The sequence below is a fragment of the Salvia hispanica genome, chromosome 1 (genome assembly GCF_029641045.1).
Source record: "Salvia hispanica isolate PSC_SH4W2 chromosome 1, Shi_PSC_v1, whole genome shotgun sequence".
Lineage (NCBI taxonomy): Eukaryota > Viridiplantae > Streptophyta > Magnoliopsida > Lamiales > Lamiaceae > Salvia > Salvia hispanica.
In genome coordinates this window covers 40,254,374-40,270,437 of record NC_142692.1, presented here as the reverse complement: position 1 = coordinate 40,270,437, position 16,064 = coordinate 40,254,374, and the positions used below count along the sequence as shown (strand labels likewise).

Genomic DNA, 16,064 nt, shown 5'->3' with positions numbered 1-16,064 from the left:
TTGTACTTGCTGCTGTCCCCACCTCAAGGAAAATGGAGATTTCAGAGGGTGTGAAACGCGTCAGCTCTAGTTCTTCTTCCCGCAAGAGAATAGCTATCAAGGAAGTCATGGAAATCTTGTTCCGAGAAGGATTTATCAGGTTTAGACGGATATCTAGTAGGGGGTATATACAAATGAGTGGCCAAACTGGTCGTCAAGGAATTGATAAAGTGAGATGTTCAACAATCCAGTGTGCGTTTGACCCAGGAGGATACTCCTTGCCAAAGCATTTGCTTACAACTGTTGTCGTTGTTTCGTGGTTCCCACCTTGAGGACAAGGTGGATTTCAACCGTGGGGGAGTTGTTACGATCCTTAATTGCCTTTCTTTAGTTTAGATATTGTAGGGATTTGATATCTTTTATAATATATTGTTTTTCTTGTTAGATAAGTTAGGTAGTAGTATTTATTATAAATAGGATAGATTGTTATCTTTGTTATTCATTCAACCAATTAATGAAATCAGTATTTCGTCCAACTTGGCTTGAATCACAAATCAATTGTTGCCGACGGGATACTCCCGCGCTCAGCCCCGTTCTGCCGCCGACCCTCACGGGCGCCGGATTTATCCGTATCTATCTCTCCGTCGACCCTAACGGGCGTCGGATTCTCTTTATATTGTTATTTTCCGTTTTATCAGTTTGTTAGGAATTTAGGTTCCTAACAATCTTCAATGAGCTGAGAAATCAAATAAGGTAAATTAAAAAAGACCGAAATGAAACAACTAATAATGATATAAAGTATAAACAGAACACAAGGAATGAACTGAAAATAAGTACTACTAGATCATAGTAAATTTCATGTTTTTATAACTTAAATTATCTATTTATAATAAAAATTCAAAATTCATAAAAATCCATTTATTAGGACAATCTACATGTAAATTGTTAAATGTTCGCATATCAACTTTAGAATCTACTACATGTAAATGTTAATCTACATGTGTATTTTTTTATATGCCAATAGAGTTGGCATCATTCTTGACATTTTTAGAATTCTCTTGGATATTTGAGCATGGTTAATGATAAAATGCAAACTTATATATTGTACAAACTCAAAACTTCTTAACACAGCTTCAACACAGTTTCAGTACAATATCAACACAATGTAAAATTTTAAGATTTGAATGTCAACACAATATCAACACAATGTAAAATTTTAAGATTTTAATGTCAACACAATATCAACACAGCATCAATCATTGACTACCGTTGAAATTCTGTTGACATTTACTGTTGATGTTTTTTGTGATCTGTTGATATTTTTTAATGATCAAGATCATAGTTTTGAGTTTGTACAATATTTAGAGTTTTTATTTGATCACATCCCATTTGAGCATAATAAGAATTCTGCTTTTTCTGTGTATTATCACACTTATATAGTTAGGCTCACAATCAAAATTATAAGTAAATACAAATTAACATCACAAGTAAACACAATATGTCTGTTTAAAGCTATAGTCTTTTTTCTCCCTGACAATCTTCTCACCGACCCATGTAGTTTGTATGTTTGCTCCTCAGCTCATTGTTGATTCTTCATCATACGTTTCGATTTCTTTTTTTCTGCGACGAACAATAACACAATACATTATTCCAACATCACCATTAACATCACAGATTATTACCATCAACATTGATATTAGCATTGACAGGGCATTAACATCAGTTTTAATAGAGCATTAATAAGGCATTGGCATCACAAGATTTTTTATAGAACTATAAATAACATTATAGACTATTAACATCACATATTATTAACATCAACAGAGTTACCATCAGCATTAGAATTTCAGATAGAATAGTAGTATATGCTATCCACTTGATCATTCTAAACCAATTTAGTGAAATACTGAAATACTATAAAACCACAAATTAATCTTATTAAAATCATTATTTTAAACATTTTTAAGGAATTTTTGAAAAGTGTATGCATGAATGTGCAATCGAAATCAAAGTGCATACAACTTAGCATTCAAAACATCAAGTTAAAGAAATGTCTCACTCTTCTTTACGATGCGAAGTTAGAGATCATAGTTTCCATTGTCAGATTGTTCCTCCTCAATCCTTTTTGCTGAGGCCACTGTGGATTCTCTGCAACATTGTAACACAATTATTTGGAGCGTTGGGATTTCCCCAATGCCGCTAGGGATTTCCTCTAGTTTCTCGCAGGCAGCCAGACTGAGGTGGCGGAGTCTAGGGAAGTTGGTCTCATCAGCTATCCAACGCACAATGTTCAAACATGCAACAGATAAAAATTGCAGTGAGGGGAACACATCTCCATCTGATAACTCCCACTCTTCATCACCTGTCTCGCCCATGCATTCAAAAAAATATCCCTGTGTTCGCACCCACTCTTCATCACATGTCACATCCTCTCTTTTAAAACTGCAGTCATCCATCACGAGCACTTCTAGCTTATGTAATGCACACCGAGTCCTCAGCACTCCCGAATTTAATACACACTCAGTCAGAACTAGTTTTCTGATATTACAAGGGTATATAACCCTGGAACGACAAATGGACCTGCTTGGAGTGGATATGGTTCTCATATAACGTCATTTTAATCTTTCGAGCTTGTGAAGATGGCTAAGGTCAATTGCAGTGGATGTAGTTCGCATGCTGTCATTAATTGACAACTTTTTTATATTTGGAATGCTTTTGAGGAAACCATCCCAACTTGCTACCTCCTTTTTAAGTAGTAGTTCAAATGAAATCCTTTGCAGCTTATCAAGGACACTATAATTCATTTCCTCGTCATTTAACAACTCAATTCCATGCGTCTTGAGAAATCTCAACTCAGAGAGCTTCCATATCTCAGATGGCTCTTCAAACAAGCAATAACAAAACACGGTTTGCAAATTCCACAATCTTGATATTCCTCTAGGTATTCTTGAATTGCAACTGACACCTAAGAACCGTAGGTTGACAAATTCAAAAATTTCTGTTGGGAAATGTTAGGAACCTAAATTCCTAACGAACTGATAAAACAGAAAATAACAATATAAAGAGAATCCGGCGCCCGTGAGGGTCGGCGGGGATAAGGATCTGGGCGGTTGTGCGTGGGTTCCAACCCGTCGGGCAGTGGCTACAGATCAGATATACGTTACCGGCTGTGCGCGGAGAGATTCCGTCGGGCAGCCGGTGGCGTATGGAATTTAGGATTCAACGTATCACATATGGAACTTGGCCAAAATAATATATTGATTGATTGAATGAATAAAATGAGAACAACCTATCCCTATTTATAATAGTAGAACACTAGCTTATGGAACAAGAAAACAAATATATGAAAAGATATGCAAAACCCTAATATATCTAAACTAATTAGATGAAGGCTCGTAACAACTCCCCCACGGTTAAAATCCACCTTGTCCTCAAGGTGGAAACCACAAACCAACGACCAAAGTTGAAAGCAAAAGCTTTCGCGAGGCGTTTCCTCCCGGATCAAATACATATCGACCAACTGAAATTCTTCCTTTATCACCTCCAAGGGTGCTCAAATATGGCATGTCATTCCGCGGAAGGATCAACCTTGCATCGGTGTCGAGCGATGTTGATCGATGATTCATACTTGGTACATCACCGACACAAGCAATGGCGGGCAAACCGGTGTAAGCACCATTTCCTTTCTTACTCCAAGAGTTTCCAACAACATTTTTGGATGACACTTGAACAACATTGAGTGAGGCGACGACCTTCTTCACCTCATTAGTGGAATCGTCCTCCTCTACATCGTTCAACAATGCCTTTTCCTCCTCTGTGCTCATATCGAGATTGCGCGTTGGGCAGATTTCCACGAGAGATGAAACTTGTTGGTCTTCAAGACTGCCATCTCTAACTTCCCTAGATCCCGGATTTTCACTAGGCAAGCCACGATCATGATCCATGAGTTTCTCTGCTGCCATCTCTTATATGGAGTTCTCTAAATCACCAAGCTCCTCATTGTCGTCGAGTGTTGGCGAATGCGTGTGAGTAACAACCTCTCCATAACATATGTTCTCATCTACCTCACCCCGAAAGCGATGCGGAAGTGGTGGCTGCGGCAAAGGTTGGAATTTTACAAACCCACGGTCAAGGGAATCCACATGTGTTGGTGGTTCATGTGTCGAGTATTCCTGCTGTTTCGGCGGGTCCCAGTAGGTTGGCTGATGCAAGGCCGACGGTTGTGGTCGTAGAGGACAGCCAGTCGGGGGCTGTGGCTCGTCAACCGACACTCGCAGCTGAATGCACTTTTTAGGCGGATCCTTGTACATGGCTGGGCGCGTCCTTGGAGCTTCATCGACCGGAAACCCCACATACTGTCTCAAAACTGGCGGGTCCCAATGAGTCAGCTTTTTCGCAGGCAGACACGGCTGCCGGTTTGACTCTGGCAAAAAATTACCTGGATTAGGGAATCGGCGCAGCTCCTGCTCCCTGAACTGATTCCCAGCAGTGAAGGCATCGGGCGGCGGCTGGTGGGCATTCTTTCGGGCAGTATAACAGCTATAATTATAGCGCGCGGCCGGCGGCTGACTATGGGGCAGATAGCTACGGCGGGTTCACTGCACGGACGGCGGGGATGGAGTCCGATGTGGCGGTGGCTCCGGCAGCGGGGGTGCACGAGGGTAGCCAACGGCTGCGATTGGCTGCATCCTCCAGATGGTGGCTGAAAAAGCCGTCAGGGGTGTTGCGCGACCTCCCAGATTGGTGTGGGCTGGGGTATTTTTTTCGACGAAGGTTTTCCACGCGCCGATCAACTGCGTCCATACGGATTCCATCATGTCCAATAGGCGATCAAACTTTGCAATAACTGCGTGCATCTCATGCTGGGGCTGATATTGGTGGTAAATAGCCATAACTAATAAGGGAAAAACAATGAAGTTGGAGTGGAGGGTTCGGTGGTATTTTTTTTTTTGTGATATTGGTGAATAATTTGGGGATATGGATAAACGAAGACAGAGGATGAGTACGGGATGAAAGCACCAGTTGTTATTCCTGTAATTAAATATCCATTCCGCCGCTGGCGGGTCAAAGAGCATGACAGCGTAGTGTAGACGATCTTCTTCAGGCATCATTATATGATCGAAATAGTACTCTACCCGCGATATCCAATTAGTAGCATCAGACCCATCGAAGTGGGGGGCACGAATTTTGACCCCTTGACGAGTATCGGAACCATACTGGCAAAAAGTTCTGTCTCGCGATGATGGAGGGTCACAGCAAGATTGTCTGCAACGAGATTCACGCCACCCTCGATGACGAGTCGCTGGAGGGTCCCAACTAGATGTGCGGCGTGTCTGGTAGGGAACTATTCTGGAATCAGTAGCCAAATCTTGTTGCCAATCACCTTCACGATGAGAATCATCACGCCGAGAAAGGCCCCCTCGTCGGCCACCCCTAGGAGGTCTCCTGTTGCGAACCCCTAAGTGGCGTTGGCGAGTATACATGTCCTGCGGCAAAAATTCAGACTCTCTGTACTCCACATACTCCCGTTCCTCCGAATCGTAATCGTCGTCTGGGGGGCCAGTGTCACGGTGCGGTGGGTTCTCCAAACCGTCCACCCGACGATCTGAATTATCCATTCTAACTTCCAACTGATCGAATCGGGCCATGATCTGATCAAAACCCTGGGTCAGTGGGTCGACTGCACCGGCGTTGGACCGCTGGCGGGGATGATCACCCCTTGGCGGCGGACGAGGCAGATTGCCCGCGTCACGGCGATTTCCCACCGGCTGGCAGCGAGAAGATCCGATCAATAGTTCCTGCGCGTTCCCCCCAGTCAGAACTGGTGGCAAATCGTGTAATTCCTCCTCAATGTCCATGAGTCTCTGAGTCCGAGATGAAAAGCACCAGATGTAAGGAGGACGATTCCACTAATGAGGTGAAGAAGGTCGTCGCCTCACTCAATGTTGTTCAAGTGTCATCCAAAAATGTTGTTGGAAACTCTTGGAGTAAGAAAGGAAATGGTGCTTACACCGGTTTGCCCGCCATTGCTTGTGTCGGTGATGTACCAAGTATGAATCATCGATCATCATCGATCAACATCGCTCGACACCGATGCAAGGTTGATCCCTCCGCGGAATGACACACCATATTTGAGCACTCTTGGAGGTGATAAAGGAAGAATTTCAGTTGGTCGATATGTATTTGATCCGGGAGTAAACGCCTCGCGAAAGCTTTTGCTTTCAACTTTGGTCGTTGGTTTGTGGTTTCCACCTTGAGGACAAGGTGGATTTTAACCGTGGGGGAGTTGTTACGAGCCTTCATCTAATTAGTTTAGATATATTAGGGTTTTGAAAATGTCTGCCTCGTGCATCCTGATCTGGTGATAACCCAAACGCAGATCCAGCTTAGTGAAGAACTTCGCCTTTCCCAATTCATCGAACAATTCGTCCGCGGTGGGGATCGGGAAATGATCGGGGACCGTCGCCAAATTCAAGGCACGATAATCGATGCAGAAGCAAAAAGTACCGTCCTTCTTCCGAATTAACAACACTGGTGATGAAAAGGGGCTCTGACTTCTTTGAATTATGCCTTGGTCTAACATTTCCTTCATCTGACGCTCAATTTCATTTTTTTGGAAGTATGGGTAACGATACGGTCGTACATTGACCGGCTTCGTGCCCGGTAGAAGGTGAATCCTGTGGTCGAACGCCCGAGGCAGGGGCATGCCGCTGAAAATAACAATATAAAGAGAATCTGGCGCCCGTGAGGGTCGGCGGGGATAAGGATCTGGGCGGCTGTGCGCGGGTTCCAACCCGTCGGGCAGTGGCTACAGATAAGATATACGTTTCCGGCTATGCGCGGAGAGATTCCGTCGGGCAGCCGGTGGCGTATGGAATATAGGATTCAACGTATCACATATTGAACTTGGCCAAAATAATATATTGATTGATTGAATGAATAAAATGAAAACAACCTATCCCTATTTATAATAGTAGAACACTAGCTTATGGAACAAGAAAACAAATATATGAAAAGATATGCAAAACCCTAATATATCTAAACTAATTAGATGAAGGCTCGTAACAGGAAACTATGGAAAAGCATACCCATTAAGTCCAACACCCTTAGAAATCTTGTTGCGAATAGTGCACCAGATGGAAACTCAGCCCTCCAAAAAACAATGCATATAACAGATCGAGTTAGTGACATTGACTCTGTTGAATCATTAACATCTTCCAATTCGTATGAGTTGTGAAACCTCATGTGGCGTGGATTAGAGAATGCGAACTTATTGGGACCATTCAGAAACTTTTCTTCAGCAGATTTCATGATGCATATATCCCTCAACATATCATGCATGCTGTAACTCTTTTCTTTTCCATATATATTGTATTCTCTAACTATAAATATATTTCTATCGATTAGAGACTTTAGCTAATCCTCAGCCACTTCCTCCAAACTTCTTTCCCCATTTGATTTTACAAATCCTTCTGCAACCCACAATTGTATGAGTTTGGAGCCACTAATCTTGAAGTCTTCAGGGAAAGCTCCCATGTATAAAAAACATGGTTTCAAGTGATTCGGCAAGTGGTTATAACTTAAAGACAATATACTAGAGCATTGCTCATCTGACTCAGCAATTGCTTCTTTTGCATTGTAACCAATTTTCATCCAATTATTTTCTGATCTTTCCATCTTAGATAGCAGCCCTCCAATCACACTGATGGCTAGAGGAAGCCCACAGCAATCACTAGCGACCATTTCACCAATCTCTTGCAATACAAGAGGGCACTCCTCCTCTCCAAAAACAAGCTGGCGAAGTAGATTCCAACTTTCAGAGTAACTAAGTAGTTGCACTTGATGCTGCGATGTCAAAGAGTCAGCATAGTTCGCCACATCAGACTCTCTAGTGGTGATCACAATGCGACTCCCGTTGTTGTTATTTGGGAAGTACATCCTCATCTCATCCCAGAATTTCGTACTCCATATATCATCTAATACAATCAAATACTTTCTACCATACAAGCTCTTATACAACATATCTTTTAACTCATTAGTAGGTTAATCATATTCTTGTCCAGTTATGCAATGAAGAAGGCTTTTTAGAATTTGCCGCATATTGTAATCTTGTGAGATAGTGGCCCAAGAACGATAATCAAAGTAATCAACAATCAATGGATCATCATAAAGCTTTTGAGCGAGAGTGGTTTTACCTACTTCGCCCATACCAACGATGGGGACGATCTCCAGTTTCTTCTCCATACTTGTCAGCCGATCCTTGAGCTGCATCAGATCTTCATCTATTCCCACCACAACACTCGATGATGAACTGCTAGACGACTTCTTCTTATCCACGAGCTTCACTTGTTCCACAGCAGAATCAATTCCCACCGCAGCATTGGATGACAGCATCTTGTTATCCTCCATCCCCATGTGCTTCTCCGCTTGCTCCATAACAGAATCAAGATCTCGTGTTACTTATTGTAGATCTCATGTGGACAAAGTGAATCTCACGCAATTAAATCCGGAGAGTTTTTGATCAACCATGTGGGATTCAAGGATGTCTTCAGCTCGATGTGCTACTTTTCTTATTTCGGGGTCTAGTTTGGTGAGTGAAGATTTACTACTTTGTTGTAAAGGGAATGGAGTTGAAGGTTGTTTTCATCAACAATCCATCGTGATTGGTCAGGATCAAGAATTCCTTCAACAATGATGATGAGAGGTTAAAGATTGTAAGCCATTTTTTTCAGATATCTTCTTGCTTTGAAAACAAAGGAAGCAAAGCTCGTTGCAAATTGCAATATCACAACAAGAGGATGACTCAGTCTAAATAACTCATTGACTCAACTTATTTTAACACAAATAATACCCGCAAGTGTACGAGGCTAGTGTAGCAATTAGAAAGCAAGAGTATCGTATCCCACAGAAACAAGATTGTATCAACTCAAGTACCACGAACAAATTTTGATTACTGTGTAGAAAATCCAAGAGAAATGGTTTTGTTCTAGCACTACTATAAGCATATAACAATGAAAAAGAAATTAAAAGTGACAAGAGGAAATAAACACAAGTGAAAAGATACCAAAGAGGAGAGTAGAGTTTTGGATCCAACTACGATGGAATTGTATTGTGATTGATTCAACAACTTCGATTACCCATTTTATGTCTCTAGGATTACTAGGTAAGTCGCTAGTCTAGGTTGAGCCCCCTCGCGAGTGTATTCACCCCGTTGATTAATCCTTAATATTGAAGTCTCCTTCTAATATGTTTAGATTAACTCCATAGAACAAAAGACCCAAGCCCTCACTAAGGTTCCCCTCTCGAGTGTAGATTATCAAAGTGATGCTCACTCTTTTATCAAACCTAGATATGTATCTCTCGATTACAACTATAAAGGTAAACAAACTCAATTGGTAGCTAAGCAATTGAATTGAAAAGGCACAATAATGAACAAAGGAATCACAAGAGCTAAGCAATCAAAAGAAGTCCTTGAATTAATCACAAACATCCATTGTAGTCTTCACCAAAACTCCACAATAAAATTAGCTACTCATTTCTTCATGAAAACCAAAGCAATGGATTCAATCAAATACATCAAAGAAAGCAAATAAATACTCTTGTGGAATGATTCTATGGATTAGAGACTCCAATCTCTCGATTTGTAGTCTTCAATCTTCAAATCTCTCTTCAAGGTGTTCTTGGGGAAGTGTGGAATGTGTGGTAGGCGGTGGAATGTGTAAAAATTCAAACCTAGAGCCCCTTTTTCTTTTCTTCTTTCGAAAATCAGAAACGGTTGTAACGCCCACCGTTTTGACGGACCCGGCCGGGTGGACTCTTTACACTCCAAATTCACCCGGCCGGGTGACATCTTTTTACACCTCTCTGGACTCTCTATGCTGCGGAACAGTGCCCGGTCGGGTAGCATTTCTTAGCAGTAAATCCACCCGGTCGGGTGTTGTATTTTGGGGCCTTGCTGCCTTCTAAGCTTCCAAACCCGAATTTTCACATTCTTTTGTCTATTTTTGCCTAAAACACTCAACAAATAATAAAACCCAAAAGGATAGAATAATTGGTTGGAAATAAACAATTCAAGCGATAAACTCGACATTAAGCACCTCCACAGACCAATTAAACCGATTAAAACATGAGTTTGTCACTCATTGCCGACCTTGAGCATATAATATTCTCTTATGCTTTTAGATATTTGAGTGTCACTTTATACTCTTAGCTTTTTCATAGAGGAATATGGAGGTGATATGAGAGTGGATTGTGGACACATTTTTATGAGAGTGGAACAGAAGCTGATAGAGTAGTCATCCATTCGAATATGTTTGAAACTTTTGAGATGATTGTCAATCTGGTTCTCTGTTAGGATTGGTATACTGAAAAACATATTTCGAGTATGTTGCATTAGAATTGTTTGTATTCAATATATTCTACAATCCACTTTTAACCCAAGGCGAGAAGAAGTAATTTTATCGCATTGATGTTTGCTTGTACATTTATAAGATGTTTCTCAAACATTTAGATGTATAAGAAGCAAATAAGTCTGATTCTTCTGCATAGTAGACTGTCGTGAACGATGTTCACAGAAGGTGACGCAGTCGGTCCTTTGTAGAAGAGAAATAGAATTTCACAACCTAGATAGGCTTTGGCTACCTATCGTGAAAGGTTGCAGTGTCAGTCCGCATATTTCCTTACCTTAGGAAATAAACGACACTGGTGTGGTATAGCACTGAAGGATCTAACAGTTGAGATAAGTCTTTCTTGCTATTTATCGAAAGACGAGGTCTCGGTGATTGTTATTTCTTAATCATTGTTGACATAACATTGAGCATACGATATTGATTATGCACTACTTTAATTTATCAAATGGTGTGGATTTTTCGCAATCCAAGAATCTTGATATCTTGGGTAATGGTGATCAATGTCTAGAGGTGCTAATATTGTTATTCCAATGAATCGTGTGCTGGGTGAATCCACTTGATAATATCCTCAAGAGGTGTTTGAAAAATATTTTATTATTCAGAAACCCGACCGGTTGGAATTTATTCCAGAATAATAAATAAATATTTTGAACTAGACAACTCTTGGATAAAGATATTATTTAATTAAAGTCAAATAGTAGACTTAAATTAATTAATGGATATTTATATCTTAAACATGAGAAATAATAAATTAAAGAGGTAAAGCCCGAATTACTCGTAATTTGGGATTGGACGGACATTCAATATTATTATACTATAGTGGATGATAATAATATTCTATTTGGACTTGTATTAAATTGGGGTTCAATTTAATTAGTAAAAGTCCAACAGGTTTGGTCCAAGTCCAGCCTCCATGGATCTCTAATCTGGCCCATTATTACTCTATAAAAAAGGAGACTAGAAAGATGATTTTAATCAATTTTAATGATTAAATTCGTTCCCCTCTCTCTGAGTGAGCGACATTTTCAATTCTCCAGAACTTACTGAAGTTCTGTCTAATCAAGTCCTTTTGATTCTGACAAGCTTTGCCCACCCAAAGGTTAGAATCTGAGTTCGGATACAAATTAGAAGATTCAGATTAGAAGATTCGTGGTTGAGTACGAAGAACATCACATGGAGAAGGCGCAAGCAATCGTCGATTCTTTAGAGAATCAGATCGGTAATTCTAAATCGTAGGAAATTCATTAATTAGGGTTCTTATTCCTTGTTTGTGAATTATATGTGTTCTAGCGTGCAATTGATTGTTTAACATGTGATTAATTGATCCCATAATCGGTCAAATAGATCTGTAGATCTGATTTATTTGTTTATGCATGACTTCCGCTGTGCAAGGGGCACCAAACCCCAGCATTCTCTTTGTCTCATATTACTCGCATTTTAATTCTAATGCAAGATCGATAATACATTAAAAAAAATAGATAAAGTAATTTTAATAGATAGTACATCGTCCATAGTGTAATATGCGGTGAAAATTTCTCAACAACAATAATTGAATAATTTTGATAGATGGACAAAAATGACAAAAGAGAGATTATTTTCCATAGTTCTTATTCGAGTGAAATTATATACTCGGAAAATTCTACGAGGAAAGACTTGTCCGTGAATTTTATCATTTTTCCGAACACCCTACACAAATGGCTCAACCATATCATCAATCTGAAACTTGTGTACCAAATCAACAACATATTATCATTATGAAAAATAATAAAATTCATGGTTAGATTCAAATCCCACAAGCATCTTCTTTTGCTCCAACTCCACGAGATTAAAACACGATCAACAAGTAAAAATTCAACTTGTGCTCTTTGGAATTGTATTGATCCGAGTTCGTATAAGGAAAATTCATCACTGCTCTTGGCTGTACTCCTTTGAGGCCTACAACCATGCGAAAATGAAATGATGAACATACATTTGTTAATAGTAGTATTCAATAATCATTTTAATTTGGGTTATTTTTTATAAAATCATGAAATTTGAACAAATTTTGATTCATTTCATATCTTTTAAAATTTGAAATGATAAATTATGAAATTTTAAAATTTTCCTCAATTGTCTCGTAATAACATATTTAGGGGCAAATTTGATTTTTAATTGATGGACGCATGTTAAATTTTGATGTTGTCAATGAATAGTGGAGTAAATGTATATTCATGTGACAATATGGGCGGCTAAATGACGTTGTGTTGAGCTTAATAAACTAAAATTAATAATACAAATTCAGTTATTTGGAAAAATTGAAATATTTTGAAACTTCATAATTTATAGTTCAAATTTTAATATATATGGAATAAATCAGATTTTGATGAAGTTTAGTGCTTTTATAAGCAAGTAATCTTTTTAATTTTGGATGATAACAAAGTTGGTTAATTAGTTAGTCCAAAATTATAGTTTTGTATGTATATAATGAAAAGGCCCAAGCCCAATCATGTACTACAATTTTTTTAAAATAATAATGCCCTTCAATAAATGAATAAGGTATGAACAAAGTAGTGAAGGTCATTGTCAGTTTATACTATTACTGAAAATAATTAAATCTTAAATTTCTTGTTTTTAATATTTAAATAATATTTATAAATAATAAAATTCAAAAATCAATTAATAATATATATTACGGTTTAATATTTCAAGAATTAATAATTTATGACCACTCACATACTCTTTCCATGTCTAAAATTAGATTCCAGTAAAATTCATGTATTCAATAATATTTGATCCAAGATAAATGAAAAACTCAAGTACTCCAAAATTCAAGTATTAAATTGCGAATATGCAAATAATTCGTATTCATAAACATCAGAAATCATAATCCAAAAGAATCATAATTCCATAAATCAATACTAAGAATTATTTTTCCTAATTACTTAAGTTTCCTGCCAAACATGACCTATAATGCAATTGGGACCATGTTCATAAAATAAAACCATAATATACGTGGGAAACGAAGAATTTTGAGTTGAATTTTAATTTTCCACAATCATGCCTAAGAGCAATATGAAAGGTGCGATTTGTTAATGGACCACTTTCTCTCTCTCACGCAAACATTAATATTTCCTATAAATAGTTGCGATCATGCATGTATCAAATATCAACAAACATGGCTTCGAACAAATTCATTTCTCTTGTTTTCTTTATAGTTTTGTTTGCGGCGATATGTTCCGCCGCGAGGCTCGGCGGCGGTGGAGCTGTCGCTGATCATGGCTACGCTGGTGGTGCACATGGCGGTGGAGGTCTCGATACCCATTCCGCAAGCTTGGTCACTATCTCCACGATGGGTCTCCCATACGACTCCTCGACGGGTCACGGGTCACCCACACCCCGGGGGCCGGGGCCATGACCTGGATGATCTGGATTTTCCATGAAACAACTATTATATGTTATAGGGTTGTGATATATGCAAAGACGACCCCTTATGTTTAGCCAAGGCTAAATATTAGCCATTTGATTATAAAATAAATGCTTCATATATATCGACACCTAAATTAATATCAAAAGTGAGAATGTGAAATCCGGGCGCCATCCTCTCGTCCAAATTCTAAGATGCCAAAATAATCTTCTTCTTTTTTTCCCCTCAAACTCCCAATTGGGCTCGACATCTCGGAACATAATCTTGTTTCTTATGTCACATATAGCCCACGAGATAACGTAAATAAACTCTACCTAAAATGAATCCTAGAACTAAAATTAAAAATTGGAAATTCCTAACTTACCAAAATATCGGGTGTATAAGATATTGTATACCCGATACCTGCAATAATCATAATTATACTACCCGAAACCGCCCCGTTTCTCAGGATGTGAATTCCCGCTACCACTACTCGTTTCATCAGGCCTGCAACTGCAATGTTTTTTAAATTCATCTTTTTCGTTTATGTTCAAATGCAAAATTGGAAATGAAAGATAATAAAGGCTAGACCAGAAGGAATGGAAATATGCTGATAGTTTTTAAATTAAAAGCTTGAATAGGACTCCCATTTATGACGAACTGTATGATATTGGAGTAAATTGTTTGGTCAATTTGTATTCTCGCATTCACTATTTATATAGTTGAAGAGCTTATCATTTTAGATTTGAGAATGCTACCTTGAGATACATTATGTGATCTTATCATTGGTTTTATGTTTGATCATATTGGATTTTTATATGAAAATTTCATCATGCTTACACACACACACACACATATATACCCGATTATTCTTATTTTAACTTGGCTCGGATTTTAAGAAATGTAAAGCAAAGTAGATGGAAAAAGTTAGTCGAATGTGGGGTTATACTTTTATATTTTATAATAAAATGTAACTAGAGAGAGTTTGTGGAACGTGGGGTCCACATATAAAAATAGTACTTTCTCCGTTCGTAGAATCATTTTGCCATTTTGGTACGTTCATAGTAGTGGAGTTATTTCCACTTTTAGTAAAAGTCAACACATTTCTTCTCACATACTTTACTCTATCTTACTTTATTCTCTCTTCATCTTTCTAACTTTTCTATTTCCTATTTTATTCTTCCTTTACTTAACTCATTTAACACATTTTTTCTTAAATCCCGTGCCGAAAAGAAACGCTTCCACTACTATGGAACGGAGGGAGTAGTAGTAAAGTGAAATAAGACTACATTGTTGGCACATTCGGGTCGGCCTGAAAACCCCATTAAATTTGGCATTTGAAGCCGTTGTACCGTGGTATGCGATAACTCCACCCAATCCTTCTGTAGTGTTGTTATCGACGACCGTCACAATGCCTCAGCCTACCTGATGCAGAAACGTATGAGAATGACTAAACTGGTACATAAAGAACTCAAACTTATTGAGAACTTCAGAGTATAAGAACTCAATGTAAAAATATATATTCAAAGTTTGTCTTTTAAGTTCTACAACGAGGCCTTTATATAGGCAAATGGAAATCCTAAACTTATGGAAAATAAAATTAGAAAAAAATTAACTAAAAGGAAAATAAGCAAAATAGGAAAACCTAATTTGTGGAAGGAAAAACAATTACTACACTTCTAATATTTGTCCATCTTCTAATTATATTAACTAGGAATTAAATAAAACCAAAAATATTACTTGATTAGTCTCCAAGTTTTATCTTCCAATACTGCATCACTACCGAAGCTTGCGACGACCTTATTCATCCCTACGAGTTTCATTTCCTGGATCATACACTATCGGAGTATCGGTGATAGCACCACAGTGGGATTATGCAGAAGAAGAAAACCGCAAAGGCAACATAACATAGCACATGTATATGTAGTGAAAATTAAGGTAATATAACGCTATTGTGACCATGATCATAAAAACCATAATATACGTGGGAAACGAAGAATTTTGAGTTGGATTTCCAATTTTCCACATGCCTAAGAGATAACGATAAAAAGTGGTTGTAAAATCATAGTAAGAATTTTGAGTTGAATTTCCAATTTTCCACATCTTGCTATCCTCCATCTCCACGAGCTTCTCAGCTTGCACCATAACAGAATCAAGTTCACGCATTACTTGTTGTAGATCTGGTGTGGAAATAGTAAATCTCACACAATTAGATCCAGAGAGCATTTGATCAACCATGTGGGATTCAATGATGTCTTCAGCTTGATGTGCTACTTCTCTTATTTGGCTGTCTA

At 38.5% G+C, this 16,064-nt stretch overlaps 1 long non-coding RNA gene across 1 annotated transcript; it reads right to left on the bottom strand.

Moving 5' to 3' along the window:
* Positions 1-1,393: 1,393 nt before the first annotated feature.
* LOC148933788 (uncharacterized) lies at positions 1,394-8,733 on the bottom strand. The gene is made up of 2 exons (XR_016134715.1): positions 8,175-8,733; positions 1,394-1,599 (listed from the first exon to the last, which is right to left on the bottom strand). It is a non-coding gene; the product is annotated as an uncharacterized LOC148933788 (long non-coding RNA).
* Positions 8,734-16,064: the final 7,331 nt, after the last annotated feature.